This window comes from Ornithodoros turicata, chromosome 1 (genome assembly GCF_037126465.1).
Source record: "Ornithodoros turicata isolate Travis chromosome 1, ASM3712646v1, whole genome shotgun sequence".
Taxonomy (NCBI): domain Eukaryota; kingdom Metazoa; phylum Arthropoda; class Arachnida; order Ixodida; family Argasidae; genus Ornithodoros; species Ornithodoros turicata.
The window spans coordinates 230,414,900-230,422,213 of record NC_088201.1 but is presented as its reverse complement, the minus strand read 5'-3'; positions in this window follow the sequence as shown (position 1 = coordinate 230,422,213).

The following is a 7,314-nucleotide window of genomic DNA, read 5'->3' as shown; positions in this document are numbered from 1 at the left end:
TCAGCATTTAGGAGCGCAATAAAAACTATGTTATTCCGTGAACGGAAGGGCCTCAGGACGAAAGGCAACGATATGTCGACCAAAGACTGTCCCTGTTCTTAGAAGAACAGTTTGGCTCAGAAGCCAGACCCTACTACTTTATTCTCAGTGTTGCGTTCCGCGTCCCCCTTTTCCTAGGACACACACTGATCAACACGCTCACGTATGCATTCAATGGGCAGAAAAGTGAAACGATACGGAAGTATGAAGGGAAGTGCCTTAGGACGAGGGCCGCCGATATTTCGAAGAGGGTCTGTTCGAAATGTCGAAGGCTCGAGTACTGAGGCACTTCCCACCGCGTACGTGTTGTAGGTTATACCGCTTCAGTCAGTTCTCAGTCAGCTTTTTTTTTCTCAAGAAACAGCAAGTTGACTAAAGGGGTGACCGGGGAAGGAGTCAGCGATCAAATTGCAAAAGAGAAATTGCTTCAAAGTGTACCAAATTTTGGCACAACCCGATGCTATAGATCTGACGGACATGATTTATTGCAACATAGAATATAACGGCCTCACGTAGATGCCGCAAATGTAGATGCGTACTCACTTTTTCCGTGTAGGATCTCCTTGAAGGCGGATAATGCGAGAAGAACATCTGGAAAGAGACAACGCTATGAATTTTTCTGATTGAAATATTTTGATGTCGCGGATGCCTGGACTGCTACAGAAGGAGAGCAAAGAGGATTGTGTTTACTCCGACAGACTTTGCTCCACAAAATCAAGTTCGTAATGCTTGAGGACCACCACATCCCGTCGTCGTGTGGCCCACCACACTCTCAGAAAAAAAGCAGTCAAAACGGTGTCAAACGATGCTCGGACACCCTAGCGAACAAAGAAAGCTTTGCAGAGACACATTTTCTCGGCCGTATTTAATGGGGGGTGTTGCGTCCACTCCCTTCATGGAGGGGTGCCAGCCTTATACTCCTCAAAGTTTATGACGAGGTTCTTCCAGACTATGCAATCCAGACTATGGCACAGTCCCGTACTGTTAAGTTTACCGCGACACATCTGTAAAAAATAAAAGAAGAGTTGAACAAGCCGGTGTCTGGCATGGCCAAAGTAGTAGTATCCGTGCAGAGGACATTTACATTTCGCAAGTCCTGGCTGTGCCAAGAAAAGCCGTTGGTGGCAGATATCGGAAAGTACCCAACATTACCTACTGACTAACAGGTACCGCAATTTCATACGCAAGCTGGTGCCTACATCTTCGTTCCCTGTGCTCATAAAGATGATTGCTTCTACAATGCCGTCTTTTTTCCTTTTTAGTTATAATTGTAATTGAGGCTCGAATCGGTCTTTCATTCGAAGGAAAATGTCAGTGGAAATACTCTCTAAGAAAAGAGCAGGTCAACTAAGAAACTAAATGTCCGATAGAAAGGGATATCTGTTCTGTAACGCTAAGTGCCTTCAAGTTACTGCAGATGCAGTGCGAGTTGATGAGGCGTATGTCCGTCACAGTCATGAAAGTGTTTTGCTCCGTTGTACTTAGGAGCAGGTTGTAAAATTTTGTGTCGCATAGTACTGGAATAGTAGTGTCGCACTGTAATAGTACTGTCGGACAATTTTTCAAAATATCAAAGAAACACTATCCCAAAATATTGTCAGCGCCCTCTGTTTGCTCCCTTCCCAACCATATACCGCACGGCATCAATTGCGGCTGGCGATGTTTGTGTGCGCAAAAAGTTCATTTCCTGCCTAAATTGAACAAAATTTCGCCTGACAGCGATGTCAGGTATCTACTGTAATGTTCGGGGATACACCAAGTGTGCTCTTTAGACAAGGGACGTTTTGCACCACAAGGTTCAAACGGATAATGCGCCGTAACGAATGTGGTTGTAAGGCCGTGGTCAAGACATTGATGAACCACGCCGTATTTGCTCAACCCATCTTTCTGACGAGCCGTACGAAATGGCAGTAGCGGACGGTCGAAAACATCTCAAACGGACCGCAGTTCTGACACCAGTGTTTCTCCTTGTGACGTCTGACGATGCCAATACGATAGATAGCGCGCACGGTGTATGTAGTTACCGATACGCGGGAATAATACATATACAAATATCGCTCATTTCGAAATCAGATTGATTTTTGTGATGTCTACGCCGCGTAATGTACCAAGCGGAGCATCCGTCTTCCACTGGGGAGCTCTGAGCTAAGCTAAGCTAAGTGAGCTTGAGCTGAGCTAAGTGTCAAACAAATTGCGCGCTATAGATACTGACCGTATTCTTCATTTATATCAGCGACACAAGCATCGCTCATCACTGACAAGAAAGTGAAAATCGGAAGTAAAAGCATACAAGCGGATGATTTACCGTCGACACCTCTCAACCTTTCTCCAGTGATGATTTCAACATCTATTGTCCATGAACCCTCATGCTCACAAGGCAAGCACTTGTTTCGTTTAAAATTTTAACTTCTGTATTCCTTGCAGGTCCGTGATATGACGATATCGTCACCACAGGTGGAGCCAGCTGAGGGGTCATTGCGGGAATCTGAAGACAACAGCTTTGAATGGTACATAGCCTGCTGGTACAATGATAACGAAAGGAAAGTTAGGTAGCAAGCGAGCTGGTGGTGGCGATCCATGACTTGAAAACCCGAGACGAGGTAGGGACGATAACAGACAAACACAAACACGGTTGAGACTGTGTTTGTGTTTGCCTGTTACCGTCCCTACCTCGTCATTTATTTTACTAAAACGCAAGCTTTCGGACGCAGTCCGTTCTTCATCGGGTGTGATACATTTACACCTGGTACCGATATTTATGCTGATGTACATCAGAGAAGGGGGACAAAGAAGGTGGCGAGGAGGAAATACAAATTATTGAGAGGATTGAGGGCGCAAAAAAGAAAAAAAATACAAAAGGAGGCACACAAGCTTTACATTTTTTGTTACAATAATTATATCTGCAACAATGACGTAAAAGGCACATGTCGTAAAAGTTTCGTTGCAAGTTTTTTTTTAACAAACCGACAGATGCCCTATGGGCAGTCCAATTTCGATGACCATTGCCAATTTAGTCATGGTATACGTTGAAGACAAAGTCCTAGCTGATTCTGGACATCATGTGGCCTTCTACAGACGTTATGTTGTCGACACATTTGTGATTATCAATAAGGATTTTACAGACACATTCTCTAGCAAGCTGAAAAGCATTCATCACAGCATCCATTTCACACACGAGGAAGAAACTCAACGAAAGATCGCCTTCCTTGACGTCCTGGTAAGTAGGGACCAATGTTGTGCCTTGAGGACATTGGTCTACAGGAAACCATGTGACGCAGGCCAAGTTCCACTATACTTCAGGGCACCCGCCGGAGCAGAAGCGAAAGGAAACCTATCCGGAATCTTTCATTAATGACACATACCATCGCCTGTTATCGCCCCACCCGGAGGTACCTGATGAAACCTAGGGCAGGCCCACATATGTCACCATTCCTTACATCAAACACTCTTAGAAATGAATTTCGCCGCATAGCACGCTCCCAGCCAACCATCATCTCGAATGATATCGTTATTTGCCCTGATTTGTTGAAAACGGGAGGCGTACGCCTTTTTCGTGACACTTATGCTGTTCATAATTGTCACAAAAAAGGCGTACGCCTCCCGTTTTCAACAAATCGGGGCACATAACGATATCATTCGAGATGATGATTGGCTAGGAGCTTGCTATGCGGTGAAGTTCAGTTTTAAGAGTGAAGGTCTCTCGGAACCCATCAGGCGCTTATTGTCTCAGATAAACATGAAGCCCACCTTCAAGCCCCAGTCAACACTGAGGAGCGTGATTAGTCATCCGAAGGACAGAACGCCGCCTGGGGATGAGAGGGACGTTGTATACAAGGTATATTGTCAAGATTTCAGGCGGTCTACATCGGGGAGACGGGAAGAAAAACGAAGAGTCGGATGAAAGAGCACAAGAAAGATATCAAGAAGTCTGACCTAAGCAAGACTGAACTAAGTGAATACGCGTGCAAGGTGGGACATGTGGTAGACCTTGATGATTCGTCCATTCTTGCACGGGAAACCAAGTGTGGATGTACAGAAGCATTTCGAATCCTGGTACATAAAGAAACAAAATATACTATAAACAAGCACCCTGGCCCTCTCCCAGACTGTTACACCCCACTAGTACATAAATAAGCAGTAGCGGATAGGATGGCTCACTTCTGATGATGGGACCCGCATGGGACCCGCATGGGACCCGACACGTCAAGCATAACGTTGTTTACTATGTTGTTTGCCGGTGTGCTGAATTTATTAAACATGTCGTAAAACGTAAAAAGAACTGGCTTGTTGTTACCTATAATAACCAGTTGCATTGCTTGGAAATGCTTATGTTTCATGTAGCCCACAAGAGGATATTCTAAGAGAGGGTTAAGAAAAAGCCTGAGGCTGCGGTCCCGTGCATGTGCTACGCTAAACAGCAGCATACTTGTAACCACCTCTACGGATGTAGTTCCAGTTCTGAGGGAAATGCAGAGCTCCAACTTAGCAAGTGGAGAAGTGTGAGCTTACGTATACAAATGAGCTGTCATTCAGGAAACAGCGTATACAGACTTCGAAGAAATGGGTCTAGGATTGACGCGGCACGCCATCAACATCCACGACAGCCATAAGGGACCATGTTCCGATTCAAAGAGTATGGGGAAGACATTTAGCCATGACCATATTTCTTTTCCTGGCAGAGGATGCAGATGATCTCCTTAGTGAAACACCGACGACTTGCAAATAGGTGCGCTACAGTGAAATAGTAGCGGTCTGCAAAAGCCCTGAGCACGCACCAGTGACTGCAGTTGTACTGGGTATGAGGGAAAGATGGGAAATTTATAATGAAAAAATTGAGAAAAGGTTGCAGAGATAGATGAAAATGTCTAAAATTTTGAGTCAATGTCAGGGATGCCTCTGAAGAGAAGCCTGTGTTTTTACGACATTGGCATGTCCCCACCTCAGGCGCCTCTTATACTGATGACGAAGTCATGGACTCATGTAATGTCTGATAGGTAACATGATAACCTATGCTCTCTTAGAGCTTATTGACTGGAACGTGTTTGTAGCAAACGCCTGTGTAATGAAAAGCAAAAATAACACCATGCATACATGGCGTTACTGCTTGATGAGAGGTGAAGCACTTGCACATTGACTTGCAGTTGGACACAATGCGGTGATGTTCTCCTTTCTTCTTTGTTTCCGCCTGCCACTATCACTTATATGTTCATTGATAAACACAGTGGTCAATAAAACAATATTTAGAAGTTTTCATGTTAGTAGAATGTCTTTTACTGTGTAATGACAGCCTTGTTTGTCCAGAAGGGTATATGGCAGACCCCTGTTGTGCATGAAAGGGATACTGTTGGGATCTTGCAGTGTTCACGACTAAACCATCCACTGTACCTCTGCCAAGACGGCAGGCATTCAATGCTGCCCACATGCACTTGAAAGAAAAGTGAAACACTCACCTCAGTGAAAGGGTATAAACGTACACATTGTCAGACAGCACCTACTGTATCACACACAAAAAGGCAGAAACCTATGTATACTTCAGAAGGAAGTTGTCTCTTACGGCATCTACAGCACATGCTTTGAGGACTCTTTTGCAGTGCTTTCATAATGGTCCCCAGAGCCACCTGGTGGACTGTTTGTAGGCGACGTACCGAAACTTCCTACATGAACCAAGGGCAGCGTAAAATGATATGTAACTTTACTGATTACAAACTGAAGCCATACGTGAATGAACTCGCTTGTTCACTTCGCTGTTCCTGATAAGGGCGTAGTCGTCGCTTACTCTCACGTACCGGTATCTGGAGCACCTCAATGTCGAGCCACAGTATTTCAAACAATTGATGTCTTGAAATGCAACCGCTGCGCTGCTTCAGGAACGCGTCATTCCGCGGCAACAAAGGCATTCCTCTGCCGTCGGCATCGGCACGCATTTGCCGCAATGACAACCAAACTGAATGAGCAATACCACGTTTCTGCTGTGAGGCTCTCAACATTTTCATTGCACGTGAAGAGACGGTTTCCCACGCGGCCAGGTCACGGCGATGACAACATTCCATGCTCTGTCGACGGTTCTGTGGATGACATCGTGTCGTGCTGTGTCTCCGGCCTGCCCTCGTAAGAACAAGAGTTTTGCCGGTGTGACTGCTGAACTATCCGAATCTCGGAAGCATTCAGGTTTGGTAAATCCGACATCACACGGCATGTATCTCAAAACATTTCGGCCATTACTATTTCGCCACAGACGGGGACCCGAATGAGAAAGGCGAGACTAGCCATTGCCGACACGAGCCAACCCTGTGTTGTTGCTGAGGGAGCTCTCAGAATGCGACTTGTAAAATTGGATTACTCAAAGAAAAAAGGGATTCAAATAATATTTCGTAACTGAGACGCACTCTTCCTAGGCTTTCATAAAACCATAAGGTTGCCCTGGGTTTCAGTTCACTTTACAATTTGTAACGGCGGAAATGCTATGTGAGGTGTGGATGTACTATACCCGTGATGCTGACTGCTTATTCGGGAACGATTAGCGGTGCTCAACTAATACCCCGGTCACATGGCAGTTTGAATGCCATTTCCATCGAATAAGATTCGCACTTAATCGCATTCGTTTCGTGTCACAATGTGAAACCAAATGGAATTACGTGAAAATGGCATTCGCCCAGCGAATGAGTTCGGGGAACTCATTCGGTCTTCCCTCTCGCACCCACTGCATTCCAAAGCCAACAACGTGAAACCTTTTGGAGAAATAAAACACGAATGAAAAGTTTTAATCGAATACTTCATCGCGAATTTAGTAACTTTCCACACGAGTGAAGGAATGCATAACATTGTTTTTCGGAGAACTAACCTCGTTCCCAGTCGCAGTGTTGCCAAATGTTGTTCAGATAGGCTTCTTACTTGTCTTTGCTTGTGATGCGTAGCCAACTGAGCGTTTTCCAATCCGTCACGCTTTTGCGAAATAATAGAATGCTTCGCTCGTTCCGACAAAAGTAAATTAAAATGAAATAAAAATAAAACGGATGGTACCTGTAGAATGCTTCATATGCTCGAGCCTGGTGTCCTATAGACAGTGGCATCATATGCGAATGACATTCCGTTCTTTAGAAACAAATTAATGCCGTTCGGTATGACTGTCAGTTTCCCGTGTGACAGGGTCATCACGTTACAGTCATACGGTCATCATCATAAATGCATTTCTGTATCATACAATGTGGCCATTGTGGTTATATTGCTGATTGAGTGCATGTTAATGCATGTTAATAATTGTTCTTCTTGAATGTA